Source organism: Pristiophorus japonicus, unplaced genomic scaffold (assembly GCF_044704955.1).
Source record: "Pristiophorus japonicus isolate sPriJap1 unplaced genomic scaffold, sPriJap1.hap1 HAP1_SCAFFOLD_29, whole genome shotgun sequence".
Classification (NCBI taxonomy): Eukaryota; Metazoa; Chordata; class Chondrichthyes; family Pristiophoridae; genus Pristiophorus; species Pristiophorus japonicus.
In genome coordinates, this window is record NW_027252668.1 from 16,155,697 (window position 1) to 16,177,914 (window position 22,218).

A 22,218-nucleotide genomic window follows, 5' to 3' on the forward strand; every position below is an offset into this window, starting at 1 on the left:
GAGGGCGTGACTGTTGGAGTCCTAATGGTCACCTGCCCACACCTGCAGTGCCAGTATAAAAGGTTGGCTGCCATGTTGTTCAGGCACTCTGGAGTTGTAATAAAGAAGACTAAGATCACACTAAGTTTAGCTCACAGTACTCAGTCTCCTGGTGTTCTACTTTTCACAACAATTGGCGACGATTAACAGAATACAAACCTTCACACAACCATGGCTGCTGTTGGAATATTAGAGAGTGAAATAAATGAGGGCAGCAGGCGGATCTCTGCCTGACACCGGGGAAACAGGGAGACAGACCTTGGAGCAAAGGGATATGGATTGGGTCGGCAAAACTTGAGGCACATGATTCAGGAGAGTCGCGGTGCGTGGAAATTCGGGAGTTTAATGACTTTGAAAGGAACATTTTTGTTTTGTGACGTTTTGTTCAGAGAAATGTTTGTGAAAGGAATTTTTTGCAGGAAGGGATGCAGCATTTAACCTTTTGCCTTAGCACAAGTTTCTGGGTGTCAGGATCACATTTCGTTTCAATGTTTTTCTTCCAGAAATAATATTTCATTTGCTGTTTGACAATAACCAGACCCTTCCTCCAAGGTCTGTCTCACTCTTTCCCCGGTGTCAGGCAGAGATCTGCCTGCTGCCCTGATTTATTTCATGTGACAGGACACAAAAGTTCAAAATCAACCTGCAGGTGGCCACACATAGCACTGAATAGTAATGATGTCCGAGTGGTCTAAGGTGATGTGTTCAGGTCACTATAGATAGTATTCGAATCCTACTGCAGACATTTCTTATATTGAATCATTAGGCAGAACCCATTTGCTTTGTCATCACCAACTCCTTAAATGTGCGATTCAGCAGTCCACCTGCTCGCTGAACATTTCATTCTGACCTGGTGCTGAAATTTGTTCATTCTTTTGTAGAACGACAATTATTTATTTTGCCCTGAGCATGTGAGGAACTTTTCTCCCGATCTCATTGGGTTTAATTTTGTTAATCTTGTGCTGAAAGTGGAGATGTTTCCGCAGTGTAACGTTTAACACCTTCTAGTTTTTTGAGTTCATGCTCAACTTTCTCCTTGAGCGCATATGGTACGGAACGGGGCTTGTAGTAAACCAATCTAGCGTCCTTCTGTACCCTGACACTCGCCTTGAAGCCTTGGATCGGACTGTCCGTTTCGCAGAACACCTTTGGATACTTCTTGACAACCTCATCCGTTGATGAAAATCTCGCTTCCACACAGAAAATCTGACTACAATCCAGCTTCAGTGAGCTTAATCAATTTCTTCCTTGTAAGGCAGACTTGTCTGTTTTCACTACTATTCGAGGCAAGTTCTGAAATTAATCTTTATATTTCACCGATCGGTACAGTGATATGACCAACCACAGGAATTTACTCTCCCGAGTAGCCTCGCTGCTCTATCTTGGGTTTCTCCAGTTGGAAATCACGTAATTTGTCGCGGTTCAGTGACTCCGGTATTACACTCACGGATGCACCCGTGTCAATTTCCATTGGTATCTTGAATCCAGCAACATCTATGTGGATTTTGATGCTTTCCGAATCACTGTCCGTTAAACTAGTGCTCCTGATGATGTGTAACTCTAACATCTCCTCGTCCTGTTGTTGGTCTTCCATACTATGTAGTCTCTTGGGATTTCTACTCATAGCTTTGAACGCTGGACTCATAGCTTTAAAAATAGGTTTCCCCTTCAGTCGGCATGCCTTCACAAGATGCCCAGTCTTTCTGTCGAAGAAACACTCTGCCTTCACGTGTGGAGAACTATGAGCAATGTGTTGTCCCAGGCACCTACAGCATGACTTCGACGCTTTGGTAGAATTTCCAGTTTCTGAGGCTTTTGGCTCCCTTGTTATACCTTCAAATGCTCTGATAATGACTCCACGAGACAATGTGTCGTTCTTTAACTGTCGTGACCTGAGTCATTTATTGATAACCACAGAGTGAGGATCACACCTGGTGGCCTGCCTTTTATACTAGGCCAGGCACACCTGTGCAGGTAAGCTACAAGTCTCCCACTGCAGTGCCCTCTGATGGCACACCTTGTAATAGTACAAGCAGTAACCATGTTGAACACATGACAGGTGTCACTGTGGAACAGTTTCTCTCACTCAAAGTAAGACGCACTGCCGTGGGCGCCACGAGGTCTAGGTAGGTAGCCATTGACATTCAGGTTCATATATAAGTATATATAAATATATCTACATGCATCGTAACTGTTCCCTGGAGGTCGAGGGGTTAAGATCCGGTGCACTAACCTGGTTCGACATGTATCATAACTGTTCCCTGGTGGTCGAGGGGTTAAGACCCGGCGCACGAACCTGGTTTCAATCCTTGATCAATTCATCGCAGAAAAATAATTGAGGTCTGTGAAACGCTTAATAATTGCTGTAATCACCATGAATACCAATACTCTCTGTGATAGACCGAGATTACAGACTATCTGGCTTCTCCTGCACTTTGCCGGGCACGTGTTTGGGGTTTAATTTTGTAAACTGGGTGAGTTCGCTGATCGCGGGGAGACGGTAGGAGCCTCTGTGGCCCCACTGTGAGGATGTGGAAATGAACACGGTGGCTGGGTGATCCGTGACATTTCTGTAAAGGGCAGCGGAGGAGAAGGATTGAGAACTTTCAGTGTGCGGCAGAATTTGTTTCAGGAGAGCCAACACATTCCAGATCTTCACAGAGGGAGCTCACTGGTCAGCTCCACGCTGTGGGGGCCGTTGTACAAGAGGTTTCTGTAGTGTAGTCGTTATCACGTTTGCTTTACATGCGAAAGGTCCCTGGTTCAATCCCAGGCAGCAACATTATGTTTAAACTTGCTGTGGATGAACAATCAGAGGCGAGTTTCGTCTCCCTGCAAATGCTGCCTGACCTGCTGAGATTTCCAGCATTTGCTGTTTTTATTTGCTATTTATTCTCCTGGCAAAAGGGCTCCCTTATTCATTAATTGCTCATTATTTCACCAATAAACAGATAACTTTGAGTGAGAGAAAACGGTTCCACTGGGGACCTTTTGCGTGTGAGGCCAACGTGATATCCGCTGCACTGCAGCCCATCAAAGGGCGAGAAACCACTGAATATAAAGGATGAGCTGACAAATATCAGGGGCAGTGCAGTCTCGTCAATGTCAAACCCTCCTTTCTTATTCAGCAGTGGCATGAACGGGAGTCAGACGCCACAAATTTTAATTAATGACACAAATACAAGTAACACTTGCAAATCTTTTCAGTGTAAAATTCTTTCACTTTATTTGAAATGCTACTGCGTTGAATCTGAAAATACACACGGTGGGATTTTATCTTCACTACTGATTGTATTTTGTGTGCACGGTAGGAATAATCGGTGCTGACAAATCTGATAAAAGTTGCCCCAGATTCGTGGTGTCATCGGCAATGAACACTTTCAACCAGAAAGCTAAAATATATTGCGTAAAATGGGTTCACATGCATAAGAACATAAGATCATGAGAAATAGGAGCAGGAGTGGGCCATACGACCCCTCGAGCCTGCTCCACCATTTAATACAATCATGGCTGATCTGATAATGGACTCAGGTCCATTTCCCTGCCCGCTCCCCAAAGCACAAGCCAAATGATTGAAGTATGGCATGTCCCTGAGTTAGCATTTGTTTGATTGTGTAAAGAAGGTGAGGGGTTACTTAATGATGGTTTCCCGTGAAAGCAAGAGAAAAGTTTTCGAACAAACCATCCGGTGACTGTCAGCTGAGCGCTGCTTTTGATACCTGGTGGGAATGGGCAGGGATTTTAAAGCCCCTTATATTGCAGAACCTTCATATAGATGAACATCTCCAACGCACTGTGTAGGCCTCGTGGTGCAACGGTAGTGTGTCTGACTCCAGATCAACAGGTTGTGTGTTGAAATCATGTTGGGGTATTGCTCTTTTGGATATTGATCTTCCAGAATTAATATTTCCTTTGCTGTTTGGCAATAACCAGACCCTTGCTCCAAGGTCTGTCTCACTGTTTCCCCGGTGTCAGGCAGAGATACGCCTGCAGCCCTCATTTATTTCATGTGACAGGACACAAAAGTTCAAAATCAACCTGCAGGTGGCCACACACAGCGCTGAATAGTCAGGATGGCCGGGCGGTAGAAGGTGCTGTGTTCAGGTCACTGTCTCCTCTACACGAGTGTTCAGCTTGAATTCCAATTCTAACAATAATTATCATTAAACGGAACACATTTGTTTAACACCACGGCCAACTCCTTCAAAGTGGGATTCAGCTGTTCAGCTGCTCGCTTAACATTTCCGTCTGACCTGGTGCTGGAGTTTGTTAAAGAGAGTCAGTGCAGAAGATTCAACCTTTCACCTTATTCCTGAGCACCACCTTCTTACCTCAGGCCAGAAAGTCTCAAGCCGTACATTCCTGATCCTAACCACTCGCTGCTAAATGGCCAGCTCCTGTTCCGATGTGTAAAGTCTGGGAAACACGAGATCAATTCCTACCACACTCACAGCCTTCCTAAATATATCACCGTCATTCTATTCTCGTTAAACCAGCTCCTGAAGTATCGGCCAGCTGTGTAAGTTAAAGCGCTGGTTATGTTCCTCGCATTGCGTCAATTGCAGTGTTTCCGTAGTGTAGTGGTTATCACATTCGCTGAACACGTGAAAAATCCCCGTATCGCAACCGGGCGTGATCATTGATCAATTGAAGATGAGAAAAAATTAAATAATTGACATTAATGGTTCAATATTAACAAAGTTGGTTTTTGTTTCTGCTTAATGATTAAAAATAATAAACACCAGAAGTGACATTTGGACCCTTGTCTTCAAGATAGATTTTGAATTGAACATAGCACCTTCGACCGCTCGGCCATCCTGACGACTCACTGCTGTGTGTGGCCACCTGCAGATTAATTTGAAATTTTGTGTCCTGTGACATGAAATAATTGAGGGCAGCAGGTGTATCTCTGCCTGACACCGGGGAAACAGTGAGACAGACCTTGGAGCAAGGGTCTGGTTATTGTCAAACAGCAAATGAAATATTAATTCTGAAAGAAAAATATCCAAAAAAACACTGACCCTAACGTGATTTGAATACGCAAACTTCGGATCAAGAGTCAGACACACTACCGTTGCACCATGAGACCTACACAGTGAACTGGAGATTTTTGTCTATATGAAGGTTCTGCAATACAAGGGGCTTGAAAATCCCCGCCCATTCCCACCAGGTATCACAAACAGCGCTCACCGGACAGTCACCTTATGGTTTATTCGAAAACTTTTCTCTTGCTTTAACTGGAAACCATCATTAATTAACCCCTCACCTACTTTTGCACAATCAAACAAATGCTAACTCAGGGACATTCCATACTTCAATCATTTGGCCTGTGCTTTGCATCTCAACTCGAAAACCATATCCCATTTTACTCACTGTATTTTAGCTTTCTGGTTCAAAGTCTTCAGGGATCTGGGGCAACTTTTATCAAATTTAGCAGCACCGGTTTTTCCTATCGTGCACCCAAAATAAAATCAGTAGTGAAGATAAAATCCCACCGTGCGTATTTTCAGATTCAATGCTGTCGGATTTCAAATAAAGTGAAAGAATTTTACAGTGAAAAGATTTGCAAGTGTTACTTGTATTTGTGTCTTTAATTAAACTTTGTGGCGTCTGACTCCCGTTCATGCCACTGCTGAATAAGAAAGGAGGGTTTGACTTTGACCAGCTCATCCTTTGTATTCAGTGGTTTCTCACTTATTGATGGGCTGCAGTGCAGCGGATATCACGTTGGCCTCACACGCAAAAGGTCCCCGGTGGATCCGTTTTCTCTCAGTCAAAGTTATCCATTTATTGAAGTGAAATAAAGAGCAATTAAGGAATAAGGGAGCCCTTTTACCAGGAGAAAAATAGCAAATGCTGGAAATCTCAGCAGGTCAGGCAGCATTTGCCAGGAGACTAAACTCGGGATTGAATCAGGGAACTTCCCCGTGTAAAGCAAACGTGATAACCACTACACTACAGAAACCTCTGGTACAATAACCCCAACAGAGGGGAGGTGACCAGTGAGCTCCGTCTGTGCTGATCGGCATTGTGTGTTGGCTCACCTAAAACAACTTCTGTCCTGCATTGAATGTTCTCAATCCTTCTCCTCCGCTGCCCTTTGCAGAAATGTCAGGGATCACCCAGCCACCGTGTTCACTTCCACATCCTCACAGTGGGGCCACAGAGGCTCCTACCTTTCTATCCGCGATCAGCGAACTCACCCAGTTTACAAAATTAAACCCGGAATACATGCCCGGAAAAGTCAGATAGTCTGTAAGCTCGGTCTATCACAGAAAGTATTGGTATTCATGGTGGTTACAGCAATTATTAATCGTCTCACAGACCTCACTTATTTTTATGCGATGAATTGATCGTGGTTTGAAACCAGGTTAGTCCGCCGGGTCTTAACCGCTCGACCACCAGGGAACTGTTACGATACATGTCGATATATTTATATATATTTGTATATGACCCTGAATATCAACAGCTACCTACCTCGACCTCGTGCTGCCCACGGTAGTGTGTCTAACTTTGAGTGAGAGAAATTGTTCCACAGTGAGACCCATTTCATCTTTTGTTCCCTTTTAAACACTAGAAACTGAGACAGGGGAATAAATAGAGAAACCAAAGCACAGGGTTATAGACAAGAGGAAGAGAGAAGGGGAAAGGTACTGTCCCCACCCAGAACTAATACAGAAACCCCTCTGCTGCGCTCGGGGTGACCACCCACAGCCTGGATACACTAACGTCCCAACAGCTCATTGACTTTCGGAGTTGGACCGTGCGGTGCTTCAGAAGACAGGTCGAAAAAGCAAAGTCACTGATTCCATCTCATGTGCTCCTCCGATCAAGAATAGCAAGACACTAAAAATGTTTCAATAATGGTTACACCTTATCTTCACGTTTATTGAGCAGTTGGCTCGTTGGTCTAGGGGTATGATTCTCGCTTCGGGGTTATTGCTTGAAATTTGCGAGAGGTCCCGGGTTCAAATCCTGGACGAGCCCTCAATTTACCCAAGAATGTTGAAATTGCATCAAACTTTTGTAAAGAAGGACTTGCATTTCTGCAACACCTTTCAGGAACTCATGACGCCCCAAAGCGCTTTGCATCCGTTGAGTTGTGTTTGAAGTGTTGTCGTGTGGGGAAAGATGTGCCCAAATCACCCCACACGAACCGTAACTCATTGCGAAGGAGTTTGGTGCAAAAAATCAGGTGCCTCAGGGACTTGGACTTTCTATGAATGAGTTCTGCTTGTACCTGCGTTCAAGCTTGTAACAGTAACTGTGCATCCATCTCACGGGACCAGCGTGTCGCGGTTAGTGAGTCGGTCACCAGGTTGATGTGCGCCGCATTCAATCTTTTAAATTTCACCAAACAAAGAAACGGTGAATCCAACTGTCCCTGTAAGCGACGGATTGAAGGGATCGGTGCTCCAAACAGAGCTGGAACACACGCAGTGCAGGAATAGTGTCCGCAACATTAAATGTCAGAGTTATTTAGCAGACAATAATGAAACATACACTTAATAGTACTTACACCCAAAACTTGCGAATGTTAGCCGAAGAACACAAACACGTTGCAGTTTTCAGCTCGGTGTACCAATTGATCAAAAATTAATCGGATTCTAAACTATCTGTTCCAAATGCCACATTTTATATCTTTGCCTTACCCCTGCTTCGTGACAATTGAAACTTTTAATAGTATTACCTAACACAAGTGCCCAACTTCTGATGGAAGGTCATTAACCTGAAACGTTAACTCTGTTTCTCTCTCCACAGATGCTGCCTGGCCTGCTCAGTGTTTCCAGTATTTTCTCTTTTTATTCTCCAAACTTATCATCAGAGTATCACTTCCCTTGTCATCTAACTACGCTCCGTCCTGATATGTAGCCTTGTCCTAAAAACCAGGCTCCTTTCTGATGATTCAGGCATTCATTGGAATTATAACTTCTTAACGATAACAATTACGTGAAGTATGTAACTATGTCATACTTGCCACCAGAGGGCGTGACTGTTGGAGTCCTAATGGTGACCTGCCCACACCTGCAGTGCCAGTATAAAAGGTTGGCTGCCATGTTGTTCAGGCACTCTGGAGTTGTAATAAAGAAGACTAAGATCACACTAAGTTTAGCTCACAGTACTCAGCCTCCTGGTGTTCTACTTTTCACAACAATTGGCGACGATTAACAGAATACAAACCTTCACACAACCATGGCTGCTGTTGGAATATTAGAGAGTGAAATAAATGAGGGCAGCAGGCGGATCTCTGCCTGACACCGGGGAAACAGGGAGACAGACCTTGGAGCAAAGGGATATGGATTGGGTCGGCAAAACTTGAGGCATCTGATTCAGGAGAGTCGCGGTGCGTGGAAATTCGGGAGTTTAATGACTTTGAAAGGAACATTTTTGTTTTGTGACGTTTTGTTCAGAGAAATGTTTGTGAAAGGAATTTTTTGCAGGAAGGGATGCAGCATTTAACCTTTTGCCTTAGCACAAGTTTCTGGGTGTCAGGATCACATTTCGTTTCAATGTTATTCTTCCAGAATTAATATTTCATTTGCTGTTTGACAATAACCAGACCCTTCCTCCAAGGTCTGTCTCACTCTTTCCCCGGTGTCAGGCAGAGATCTGCCTGCTACCCTGATTTATTTCATGTGACAGGACACAAAAGTTCAAAATCAACCTGCAGGTGGCCACACATAGCACTGAATAGTAATGATGGCCGAGTGGTCTAAGGTGATGTGTTCAGGTCACTATAGATAGTATTCGAATCCTACTGCAGACATTTCTTATATTGAATCATTAGGCAGAACCCATTTGCTTTGTCATCACCAACTCCTTAAATGTGCGATTCAGCAGTCCACCTGCTCGCTGAACATTTCATTCTGACCTGGTGCTGAAATTTTTTCATTCTTTTGTAGAACGACAATTATTTATTTTGCCCTGAGCATGTGAGGAACTTTTCTCCCGATCTCATTGGGTTTAATTTTGTTAATCTTGTGCTGAAAGTGTAGATGTTTCCGCAGTGTAACGTTTAACACCTTCTAGTTTTTTGAGTTCATGCTCAACTTTCTCCTTGAGTGCATATGGTACGGAACGGGGCTTGTAGTAAACCAATCTAGCGTCCTTCTGTACCCTGACACTCGCCTTGAAGCCTTGGATCGGACTGTCCGTTTCGCAGAACACCTTTGGATACTTCTTGATAACCTCATCCGTTGATGAAAATCTCGCTTCCACACAGAAGATCTGACTACAATCCAGCTTCAGTGAGCTTCATCAATTTCTTCCTTGTAAGGCAGACTTGTCTGTTTTCACTACTATTCGAGGCAAGTTCTGAAATTAATCTTTATATTTCACCGATCGGTACAGTGATATGACCAACCACAGGAATTTGCTCTCCCGAGTAGCCTCGCTGCTCTATCTTGGGTTTCTCCAGTTGGAAATCACGTAATTTGTCGCGGTTCAGTGACTCCGGTATTACACTCACGGATGCACCCGTGTCAATTTCCATTGGTATCTTGAATCCAGCAACATCTATGTGGATTTTGATGCTTTCCGAATCACTGTCCGTTAAACTAGTGCTCCTGATGATGTGTAACTCTAACATCTCCTCGTCCTGTTGTTGGTCTTCCATACTATGTAGTCTCTTGGGATTTCTACTCATAGCTTTGAACGCTGGACTCATAGATTTAAAAATAGGTTTCCCCTTCAGTCGGCATGCCTTCACAAGATGCCCAGTCTTTCTATCGAAGAAACACTCTGCCTTCACGTGTGGAGAACTATGAGCAATGTGTTGTCCCAGGCACCTACAGCATGACTTCGACGCTTTGGTAGAATTTCCAGTTTCTGAGGCTTTTGGCTCTCTTGTTATACCTTCAAATGCTCTGATAATGACTCCACGAGACAATGCGTCGTTCTTTAACTGTAGTGACCTGAGTCATTTATTGATAACCACAGAGTGAGGATCACACCTGGTGGCCTGCCTTTTATACTAGGCCAGGCACACCTGTGCAGGTAAGCTACAAGTCTCCCACTGCAGTGCCCTCTGGTGGCACACCTTGTAATAGTACAAGCAGTAACCATGTTGAACACATGACAGGTGTCACTGTGGAACCGTTTCTCTCACTCAAAGTAAGACGCACTGCCGTGGGCGCCACGAGGTCTACGTAGGTAGCCATTGACATTCAGGTTCATATATTAGTATATATAAATATATCAACATGCATCGTAACTGTTCCCTGGTGGTCGAGGGGTTAAGATCCGGTGCACTAACCTGGTTCGACATGTATCATAACTGTTCCCTGGTGGTCGAGGGGTTAAGACCCGGCGCACTAACCTGGTTTCAATCCTCGATCAATTCATCGCAGAAAAATAATTGAGGTCTGTGAAACGCTTAATAATTGCTGTAATCACCATGAATACCAATACTCTCTGTGATAGACCGAGATTACAGACTATCTGGCTTCTCCTGCACTTTGCAGGGCACGTGTTTGGGGTTTAATTTTGTAAACTGGGTGAGTTCGCTGATCGCGGGGAGACGGTAGGAGCCTCTGTGGCCCCACTGTGAGGATGTGGAAATGAACACGGTGGCTGGGTGATCCGTGACATTTCTGTAAAGGGCAGCGGAGGAGAAGGATTGAGAACTTTCAGTGTGCGGCAGAATTTGTTTCAGGAGAGCCAAAACATTCCCGATCTTCACAGAGGGAGCTCACTGGTCAGCTCCACGCTGTGGGGGCCGTTGTACAAGAGGTTTCTGTAGTGTAGTGGTTATCACGTTTGCTTTACATGCGAAAGGTCCCTGGTACAATCCCAGGCAGCAACATTATGTTTAAACTTGCTGTGGATGAACAATCAGAGGCGAGTTTCGTCTCCCTGCAAATGCTGCCTGACCTGCTGAGATTTCCAGCATTTGCTGTTTTTATTTGCTATTTATTCTCCTGGCAAAAGGGCTCCCTTATTCATTAATTGCTCATTATTTCACCAATAAACAGATAACTTTGAGTGAGAGAAAACGGTTCCACTGGGGACCTTTTGCGTGTGAGGCCAACGTGATATCCGCTGCACTGCAGCCCATCAAAGGGCGAGAAACCACTGAATATAAAGGATGAGCTGACAAATATCAGGGGCAGTGCAGTCTGGTCAATGTCAAATCCTCCTTTCTTATTCAGCAGTGACATGAACGGGAGTCAGACGTCAAAAAGTTTAATTAAAGACGCAAATACAAGTAACACTTGCAAATCTTTTCAGTGTAAAATTCTTTCACTTTATTTGAAATGCTACTGCGTTGAATCTGAAAATGCACACGGTGGGATTTTATCTTCTCTACTGATTGTATTTTGTGTGCACGGTAGGAATAATCGGTGCTGATAAATTTGAAAAAGTTGCCCCAGATTCGTGGTGTCATTGGCAATGAACACTTTCAACCAGAAAGCTAAAATACAGTGCGTAAAATGGGTTAACATGCATAAGAACATAAGATCATGAGAAATAGGAGCAGGAGTGGGCCATACGGCCCCTCGAGCCTGCTCCACCATTTAATACAATCATGGCTGATCTGATAATGGACTCAGGTCCACTTCCCTGCCCGCTCCCCAAAGCTCAGGTCAAATGATTGAAGTATGGAGTGTCCCTGAGTTAGCATTTGTTTGATTGTGTGAAGAAGGTGAGGGGTTTATTAATGATGGTTTCCCGTGAAAGCAAGAGAAAAGTTTTCGAACAAACCATCCGGTGACTGTCAGATGAGCGCTGCTTTTGATACGTGTTGGGAATGGGCGGGGATTTTAAAGCCCCTTGTATTGCAGAACCTTCATGTAGACGAATATCTCCAGCTCACTGTGCAGGCCTCGTGTGCAACGGTAATGTGTCTGACTCCAGATCCAAAGGTTGTGTGTTCCAATCACGTTAGGGTATTGCTCTTTTGGATATTGATCTTCCAGAATTAATATTTCCTTTGCTGTTTGGCAATAACCAGACCCTTGCTCCAAGGTCTGTCTCACTGTTTCCCCGGTGTCAGGCAGAGATACGCCTGCTGCCCTCATTTATTTCATGTGACAGGACACAAAAGTTCAAAAGCAACCTGCAGGTGGCCACATACAGCGCTGAATAGTCAGGATGGCCGGGCGGTCGAAGGTGCTGTGTTCAGGTCACTGTCCCCTCTAAACGTGTGTTCAGCTTGAATTCCAATTCTAACAATTATTATCATTAAACGTAACACATTTGTTTGACACCACGGCCAACTCCTTCAAAGTGGGATTCAGCAGTTCAGCTGCTCGCTTAACATTTCCGTCTGACCTGGTGCTGGAGTTTGTTAAAGAGAGTCAGTGCAGAAGATTCAACCTTTCACCTTATTCCTGAGCACCACCTTCTTACCTCAGGCCAGAAAGTCTCAAGCCGTACATTCCTGATCCTAACCACTCGCTGCTAAATGGCCAGCTCCTGTTCCGATGTGTAAAGTCTGGGAAACACGAGATCAATTCCTACCACACTCACAGCCTTCCTAAATATAGCACCGTCATTCTATTCTCGTAAAACCAGCTCCTGAAGTATCGGCCAGCTGTGTAAGTTAAAGCGCTGGTTATGTTCCTCGCATTGCGTCAATTGCAGTGTTTCCGTAGTGTAGTGGTTATCACATTCGCTGAACACGTGAAAAATCCTCGTATCGCAACCGGGCGTGATCATTGATCAATTAAAGATGAGAAAAAATTAATTAATTGACATTAATGGTTCAATATTGACAAAGTTGGTTTTTGTTTCTGCTTAATGATTAAAAATAATAAACACCAGAAGTGACATTTGGACCCTTGTCTTCAAGATAGATTTTGAATTGAACATAGCACCTTCGACCGCTCGGCCATCCTGACGACTCACTGCTGTGTGTGGCCACCTGCAGATTAATTTGAAATTTTGTGTCCTGTGACATGAAATAATTGAGGGCAGCAGGTGTATCTCTGCCTGACACCGGGGAAACAGTGAGACAGACCTTGGAGCAAGGGTCTGGTTATTGTCAAACAGCAAATGAAATATTAATTCTGGAAGAAAAATATCCAAAAATACACTGACCCGAACGTGATTTGAATACGCAACCTTCGGATCAAGAGTCAGACACACTACCGTTGCACCATGAGACCTACACAGTGAACTGGAGATTTTTGTCTATATGAAGGTTCTGCAATACAAGGGGCTTGAAAATCACCGCCCATTCCCACCAGGTATCACAAACAGCGCTCACCGGACAGTCACCTTATGGTTTATTCGAAAACTTTTCTCTTGCTTTAACTGGAAACCATCATTAATTAACCCCTCACCTACTTTTGCACAATCAAACAAATGCTAACTCAGGGACATTCCATACTTCAATCATTTGGCCTGTGCTTTGCATCTCAACTCGAAAACCATATCCCATTTTACGCACTGTATTTTAGCTTTCTGGTTCAAAGTCTTCAGGGATCTGGGGCAACTTTTATCAAATTTAGCAGCACCGGTTTTTCCTATCGTGCACCCAAAATAAAATCAGTAGTGAAGATAAAATCCCACCGTGCGTATTTTCAGATTCAATGCTGTCGGATTTCAAATAAAGTGAAAGAATTTTACAGTGAAAAGATTTGCAAGTGTTACTTGTATTTGTGTCTTTAATTAAACTTTGTGGCGTCTGACTCCCGTTCATGCCACTGCTGAATAAGAAAGGAGGGTTTGACTTTGACCAGCTCATCCTTTGTATTCAGTGGTTTCTCACTTATTGATGGGCTGAAGTGCAGCGGATATCACGTTGGCCTCACACGCAAAAGGTCCCCGGTGGATCCGTTTTCTCTCAGTCAAAGTTATCTATTTATTGAAGTGAAATAAAGAGCAATTAAGGAATAAGGGAGCCCTTTTTCCAGGAGAAAAATAGCAAATGCTGGAAATCTCAGCAGGTCAGGCAGCATTTGCCAGGAGACTAAACTCGGGATTGAATCAGGGAACTTCCCCGTGTAAAGCAAACGTGATAACCACTACACTACAGAAACCTCTGGTACAATAACCCCAACAGAGGGGAGGTGACCAGTGAGCTCCGTCTGTGCTGATCGGCATTGTGTGTTGGCTCACCTAAAACAACTTCTGTCCTGCATTGAATGTTCTCAATCCTTCTCCTCCGCTGCCCTTTACAGAAATGTCAGGGATCATCCAGCCACCGTGTTCACTTCCACATCCTCACAGTGGGGCCACAGAGGCTCCTACCTTTCTATCCGCGATCAGCGAACTCACCCAGTTTACAAAATTAAACCCGGAATACATGCCCGGAAAAGTCAGAGAGTCTGTAAGCTCGGTCTATCACAGAAAGTATTGGTATTCATGGTGGTTACAGCAATTATTAATCGTCTCACAGACCTCAATTATTTTTATGCGATGAATTGATCGTGGATTGAAACCAGGTTAGTCCGCCGGGTCTTAACCGCTCGACCACCAGGGAACTGTTACGATACATGTCGATATATTTATATATATTTGTATATGACCCTGAATATCAACAGCTACCTACCTAGACCTCGTGCTGCCCACGGTAGTGTGTCTAACTTTGAGTGAGAGAAATTGTTCCACAGTGAGACCCATTTCATCTTTTGTTCCCTTATAAACACTAGAAACTGAGACAGGGGAATAAATAGAGAAACCAAAGCACAGGGTTATAGACCAGAGGAAGAGAGAAGGGGAAAGGTACTGTCCCCACCCAGAACTAATACAGAAACCCCTCTGCTGCGCTCGGGGTGACCACCCACAGCCTGGATACACTAACGTCCCAACAGCTCATTGACTTTCGGAGTTGGACCGTGCGGTGCTTCAGAAGACAGGTCGAAAAAGCAAAGTGACTGATTCCATCTCATGTGCTCCTCCGATTAAGAATAGCAAGACACTAAAAATGTTTCAATAATGGTTACACCTTATCTCCACGTTTATTAAGCAGTTGGCTCGTTGTTCTAGGGGTATGATTCTCGCTTCGGGGTTATTGCTTGAAATTTGCGAGAGGTCCCGGGTTCAAATCCCGGACGAGCCCTCAATTTACCCAAGAATGTTGAAATTGCATCAAACTTTTGTAAAGAAGGACTTGCATTTCTGCAACACCTTTCAGGAACTCATGACGCCCCAAAGCGCTTTGCATCCGTTGAGTTGTGTTTGAAGTGTTGTCGTGTGGGGAAAGATGTGCCCAAATCACCCCACACGAACCGTAACTCGTTGCGAAGGAGTTTGGTGCAAAAAATCAGGTGCCTCAGGGACTTGGACTTTCTATGAATGAGTTCTGCTTGTACCTGCGTTCAAGCTTGTAACAGTAACTGTGCATCCATCTCACGGGACCAGCGTGTAGCGGTTAGTGAGTCGGTCACCAGGTTGATGTGCGCCGCTTTCAATCTTTTAAATTTCACCAAACAAAGAAACGGTGAATCCAACTGTCCCTGTAAATGACGGATTGAAGGGATCGGTGCTCCAAACAGAGCTGGAACACACGCAGTGCAGGAATAGGGTCCGCAACATTAAATGGCAGAGTTATTAAGCAGACAATAATGAAACATACACTTAATAGTACTTACACCCAAACATTGCGAATGTTAGCCGAAGAACTCAAACACGTTGCAGTTTTCAGCTCGGTGTACAAATTGATCAAACATTAATTGGATTCTAAACTATCTGTTCCAAATGCCACATTTTATATCTTTTCCTTACCCCTGCTTCGTGACAATTGAAACTTTTAATAGTGTTACCTAACACAACTGCCCAACTTCTGATGGAAGGTCATTAACCGGAAACGTTAACTCTGTTTCTCTCTCCACAGATGCTGCCTGGCCTGCTCAGTGTTTCCATTATTTACTCTTTTTATTCTCCAAACTTATCATCAGAGTATCACTTCGCTTGTCATCTAACTACGCTCGTTCCTGATATGTAGCCTTGTCCTACAAACCGGGCTCCTTTCTGATGATTCAGGCATTCATTGGAATTATAACTTCTTAACGATAACAATTATGTGAAGTATGTAACTATGTCATACTTGCCACCAGAGGGCGTGACTGTTGGAGTCCTAATGGTCACCTCCCCACACCTGCAGTGCCAGTATAAAAGGTTGGCTGCCATGTTGTTCAGGCACTCTGGAGTTGTAATAAAGAAGACTAAGATCACACTAAGTTTAGCTCACAGTACTCAGCCTCCTGGTGTTCTACTTTTCACAACAATTGTCGACGATTAACAGAATACAAACCTTCACACAACCATGGCTGCTGTTGGAATATTAGAGAGTCAAATAAATGAGGGCAGCAGGCGGATCTCTGCCTGACACCGGGGAGACAGGGAGACAGACCTTGGAGCAAAGGGATATGGATGGAGTCGGCAAAACCTGAGGCATCTGATTCAGGAGAGTCGCGGGGCGTGGAAATTCGGGAGTTTAATGACTTTGAAAGGAACATTTTTGTTTTGTGACGTTTTGTTCAGAGAAATGTTTTGGAAAGGAATTTTCTGCAGGAATGGTTGCAGCATTTAACCTTTTGCCTCAGCACTTGTTTCTGGGTGTCAGGATCACATTTCGTTTCAATGTTATTCTTCCAGAATTAATATTTCATTTGCTGTTTGACAATAAACAGACCCTTGCTCCAAGGTCTGTCTCACTCTTTCCCCTGTGTCAGGCAGAGATCTGCCTGCTGCCCTGATTTATTTCATGTGACAGGACACAAAAGTTCAAAATCAACCTGCAGGTGGCCACACACAGCACTGAATAGTAATGATGGCCGAGTGGTCTAAGGTGATGTGTTCAGGTCACTATAGATAGTGTTCGAATCCTATTGCAGACATTTCTTATATTGAATCATTGGGCAGAACCCATTTGCTTTGTCACCACCAACTCCTTAAAAGTGCGATTCAGCAGTCCACCTGCTCGCTGAACATTTCCGTCTGACCTGGTGCTGAAATTTGTTCATTCTTTTGTAGAACGACAATTATTTATTTTGCCCTGAGCATGTGAGAAACTTTTCTCCCGATCTCATTGGGTTTAATTTTGTTAATCTTGTGCTGAAAGTGGAGATGTTTCCGCAGTGTAACGTTTAACACCTTCTAGTTTTTTGAGTTCATGCTCAACTTTCTCCTTGAGTGCATATGGTACGGAACGGGGCTTGTAGTAAACCAATCTAGCATCCTTCTGTACCCTGACACTCGCCTTGAAGCCTTGGATCGGACTGTCCGTTTCGCAGAACACCTTTGGATACTTCTTGATAACCTCATCCGTTGATGAAAATCTCGCTTCCACACAGAAAATCTGACTACAATCCAGCTTCAGTGAGCTTAATCAATGTCTTCCTTGTAAGGCAGACTTGTCTCTTTTCAATACTATTCGAGGAAAGTTCTGAAATTAATCTTTATATTTCACCGATCGGTACAGTGATATGACCAACCACAGGAATTTACTCTCCCGAGTAGCCTCGCTGCTCTATCTTGGGTTTCTCCAGTTGGAAATCACGTAATTTGTCGCGGTACAGTGACTCCGGTATTACACTCACGGATGCACCCGTGTCAATTTCCATTGGTATCTTGAATCCAGCGACATCTATGTGGATTTTGATGCTTTCCGAATCACTGTCCGTTAAACTAGTGCTCCTGATGATGTGTAACTCTAACATCTCCTCATCCTGTTGTTGGTCTTCCATACTATGTAGTCTCTTGGGATTTCTACTCAAAGCTTTGAACGCTGGACTCATAGCTTTAAAAATAGGTTTACCCTTCTGTCGGCATGCCTTCGCAAGATGCCCAGTCTATCTGTCGAAGAAACACTCTGCCTTCACGTGTGGAGAACTTTGAGCATTGTGTTGTCCCAGGCACCTACAGCATGACTTCGACGCTTTGGTAGAATTTCCAGTTTCTGAGGCTTTTGGCTCCCTTGTTATACCTTCAAATGCTCTGATAATGACTCCACGAGACAATGTGTCGTTCTTTAACTGTAGTGACCTGAGTCCTTTATTGATAACCACAGAGTGAGAATCACACCTTGTGGCCTGCCTTTTATACTAGGCCAGGCACACCTGTGCAGGTAAGCTACAAGTCTCCCACTGCAGTGCCCTCTGGTGCCACACCTTGTAATAGTACAAGCAGTAACCATGTCGAACACATGACAGGTGTCACTGTGGAACCGTTTCTCTCACTCAAAGTTCGACGCACTACCTTGGGCGCCACGAGGTCTAGGTTGGTAGCCATTGACATTCAGGTTCATATATAAATATATATAAATATATCGACATACACCGTAACTGTTCCCTGGTGCTCGAGGGGTTAAGATCCGGTGTACTAACCTGGTTCGACATGTATCGTAACTGTTCCCTGGTGGTCGAGGGGTTGAGACCCAGCGCACTAACCTGGTTTAAATCCTCGATTAATTTATCGCAGAAAAATAATTGAGTCCGTGAAACGCTTAATAATTGCTGTAATCACCATGAATACCAATACTCTCTGTGATAGACCGAGATTACAGACTATCTGGCTTCTCCTGCACTTTGCCGGGCACGTGTTTGGGGTTTAATTTTTTAAACTGGGTGAGTTCGCTGATCGCGGGGAGACGGTAGGAGCCTCTTAGGCCGCACTGTGAGGATATGGAAATGAACACGGTGGCTGGGTGATCCGTGACATTTCTGTAAAGTGCAGCGGAGGAGAAGGATTGAGAACTTTCATGGTGGGGCAGAATTTGTTTCAGGAGAGCCAACACATTCCCGATCTGCACAGAGGGAGCTCACTGGTCAGCTCCACGCTGTGGAGTCCGTTGTACAAGAGGTTTCTGTAGTGTAGTGGTTATCACGTTTGCTTTACACGCGAAAGGTCCCTGGTTCAATCCCAGGCAGAAACATTATGTTTAAACTTGCTGTGGATGAACAATCAGCGCGAGTTTCGTCTCCCTGCAAATGCTGCCTGACCTGCTGAGATTTCCAGCATTTGCTGTTTTTATTTGCTATTTATTCTCCTGGCAAAAGGGCTCCCTTATTCATTAATTGCTCTTTATTTCACCAATAAATAGATAACTTCGAGTGAGAGAAAACGGTTCCACCGGGGACCTTTTGCGTGTGAGGCCAACGTGATATCCGCTACACTGCAGCACATCAAAGGGCGAGAAACCACTGAATATAAAGGATGAGCTGACAAATATCAGGGGCAGTGCAGTCTGGTCAATGTCAAATCCTCCTTTCTTATTCAGCAGTGGCATGAACGGGAGTCAGGCGCCACAAAGTTTAATTAAAGACACAAATACAAGTAACACTTGCAAATCTTTTCAGTGTAAAATTCTTTCACTTTATTTGAAATGCTGCTGCGTTGAATCTGAAAATACACACGGTGGGATTTTATCTTCACTACTGATTGTATTTTGTGTGCACGGTAGGAATAATCGGTGCTGATAAATTTGATAAAAGTTGCCCCAGATTCGTGGTGTCATCGGCAATGAACACTTTCAACCAGAAAGCTAAAATACAGTGCGTAAAATGGGTTAACATGCATAAGAACATAAGATCATGAGAAATAGGAGCAGGAGTGGGCCATACGGCCCCTCGAGCCTGCTCCACCATTTAATACAATCATGGCTGATCTGATAATGGACTCAGGTCCACTTCCCTGCCCGCACCCCAAAGCACAGGTCAAATGATTGAAGCATGGAGTGTCCCTGAGTTAGCATTTGTTTGATTGTGTAAAGAAGGTGAGGGGTTAATTAATGATGGTTTCCCGTGAAAGCAAGAGAAAGGTTTTCGAACAAACCATCCGGTGACTGTCAGCTGAGCGCTGCTTTTGATACGTGTTGGGAATGGGCGGGGATTTTAAAGCCCCTTGTATTGCAGAACCTTCATATAGACGAACATCTCCAGCTCACTGTGTAGGCCTCGTGGTGCAACGGTAGTGTGCCTGACTCCAGATCCAACGGTTGTGTGTTCAAAACATGTTGGGGTATTGCTCTTTTGGATATTGTTCTTCCAGAATTAATATTTCCTTTGCTGTTTGGCAATAACCAGACCCTTGCTCCAAGGTCTGTCTCACTGTTTCCCCGGTGTCAGGCAGAGATACGCCTGCTGCCCTCATTTATTTCATGTGACTGGACACAAAAGTTCAAAATCAACCTGCAGGTGGCCACACACAGCGCTGAATAGGCAGGATGGTCGGGCGGTCGAAGGTGCTGTGTTCAGGTCACTGTCTCCTCTACACGTGTGTTCAGCTTGAATTCCAATTCTAACAATTATTATCATTAAACGGAACACATTTGTTTAACACCACGGCCAACTCCCTCAAAGTGGGATTCAGCAGTTCAGCTGCTCGCTTAACATTTCCGTCGGACCTCGTCCTGGAGTTTGTTGAAGAGAGTCAGTGCAGAAGATTCAACCTTTCACCTTATTCCTGAGCAGCACCTTCTTTCCTGAGGCCAGAAAGTCTCAAGCCGTACATTCCTGATCCTAACCACTCGCTGCTAAATGGCCAGCTCCTGTTCCGATGTGCAAAGTCTGGGAAACACGAGATCAATTCCTACCACACTCACTGCCTTCCTAAATGCAGCACCTTCATTCTATTCTCGTAAAACCAGCTCCTGAAGTATCGGCCAGCTGTGTAGGTTAAAGATCTGGTTATGTTCCTGGCATTGTGTCAATTGCAGTGTTTCAGTAGTGTAGTGGTTATCACATTCGTTTAACACGTGAAAACTCCCCGCATCGCAACCCCGCGTAACCATTTTGAACATTGATCAATTAAAGATTAGAGAAAATGAAATAATTAACATGAATGGTTCAATATTTACAAAGTTGGTGTTTGTTTCTGCTTAATGATTAAAAATAATAAAAACCAGAAGTGGGATTTGGACCCTTGTCTTAAAGATAGATTTTGAACTGAACACAGCATCTTCGACCGCTCGGCCATCCTGACTACTCATTGCTGTATGTGGCCACCTGCAGATTGATTTTGAAATTTTGTGTCCTGTCACATGAAATAATTGAGGGCAGCAGGCGTATCTCTGCCTGACACCGGGGAAACAGTGAGACAGACCTTGGAGCAAGGGTCTGTTTATTTTCAAACAGCAAATGAAATAATAATTCTGGAAGAACAATATCCAAAACAACAGTGACCACGACGTGATTTGAACACGCAACCTTCTGATCTGGAGTCAGACGCGCTACCGTTGCGCCACGAGGCCTACACAATGAGCTGGAGATGTTCGTCTATATGAAGGTTCTGCAATACAAGGGGCTTTAAAATTAACGCCCATTCCCACCAGGTATCGCAAGCAGCGCTCACCGGACAGTCACCGTATGGTTTTTTTCTTAACCTTTTGTCTTGCTTTCATGGGAAAGCATCATGAATTAACCCCTCACCTTCTTTTGCACAATCAAACAAATGCTAACTCAGGGACACTCCATACTTCAATCATTTGTCCTGTGTTTTGTGCAATGTATAGAATGACTCGACAGACTTGTTACTGAAACTCACTCTACTGTAAACCTGGTTCAACTTTACTTATTCCCAAAGTGCCCACGTGACATAGTACTCGCTCTTATATACCAGGGCCCGCGCACACGCGCGTACAGCCCGATGACCTTCGACAGTGGCGCCCCCTGGCGTCTAGTGACCCCAAGCATCAATACATGACACTTTGCATGTGACTATTAAACCATATCCCATTTTACTCACTGTATTTTAATGGGCGGGGAATTTAAAGTCCCTTGTATTGCAGAACCTCCATATAGACAAACATCCCTTAACTACTGTGAAAACCTCGTAGCTTAACGGTAGTGCGTCTGATTCGAGATCAAAGGGCTGCTTGTTCAAATCATGTCGGGGTCACTGTTCTTCTAGAATTGTTGTTTCACAATAACCAGACCCTTGCTGCAATGTCTATCTCACTGTTTCGTAGTGGTAAGGTTGGGGACAGCATCAAACAAGAAATAAGGGATGTGTGCAGTGGTGGTACAGCAGTTATCATGGGTGACTTTAATCTACATATTCTTTGGGTAAACCACATGGTCGTAATGTGGTGGAGGAGGATTTCCTGGAGCGTATTTGGGATGGGTTTCTCGACCAATATGTTGAGGTACCAATAAGAGAGCTGGCCATCCTATACTGGGTGATGTGTAATGAGAAGCGACTAATTAGCAATCTTGTTGTGCGGGGCTCCTGAGGGAAATGTAACATAATATGGTAGAATTCTTCATTAAGATGGAGAGTGTCACAGTTAAT

The 22,218-nt window shown here is 44.2% G+C and overlaps 5 non-coding genes across 5 annotated transcripts; 4 read left to right on the top strand and 1 right to left on the bottom strand.

The window, feature by feature from the left end:
* Positions 1 to 2,748: 2,748 nt before the first annotated feature.
* Positions 2,749 to 2,821, top strand: trnav-uac (transfer RNA valine (anticodon UAC)). Its single transcript has one exon. It is a non-coding gene; the product is annotated as a tRNA-Val (tRNA).
* A 4,117-nt stretch (positions 2,822 to 6,938) lies between these two features.
* trnap-cgg (transfer RNA proline (anticodon CGG)) lies at positions 6,939 to 7,026 on the top strand. The gene is given in 2 exon segments: positions 6,939 to 6,974; positions 6,991 to 7,026. It is a non-coding gene; the product is annotated as a tRNA-Pro (tRNA).
* A 3,744-nt stretch (positions 7,027 to 10,770) lies between these two features.
* On the top strand, positions 10,771 to 10,843 carry trnav-uac (transfer RNA valine (anticodon UAC)). Its single transcript has one exon. It is a non-coding gene; the product is annotated as a tRNA-Val (tRNA).
* A 7,946-nt stretch (positions 10,844 to 18,789) lies between these two features.
* Positions 18,790 to 18,862, top strand: trnav-uac (transfer RNA valine (anticodon UAC)). The gene has a single exon. It is a non-coding gene; the product is annotated as a tRNA-Val (tRNA).
* Positions 18,863 to 21,106: 2,244 nt separating this feature from the next.
* Positions 21,107 to 21,178, bottom strand: trnaw-cca (transfer RNA tryptophan (anticodon CCA)). Its single transcript has one exon. It is a non-coding gene; the product is annotated as a tRNA-Trp (tRNA).
* Between the last annotated feature and the right edge of the window lie 1,040 nt (positions 21,179 to 22,218).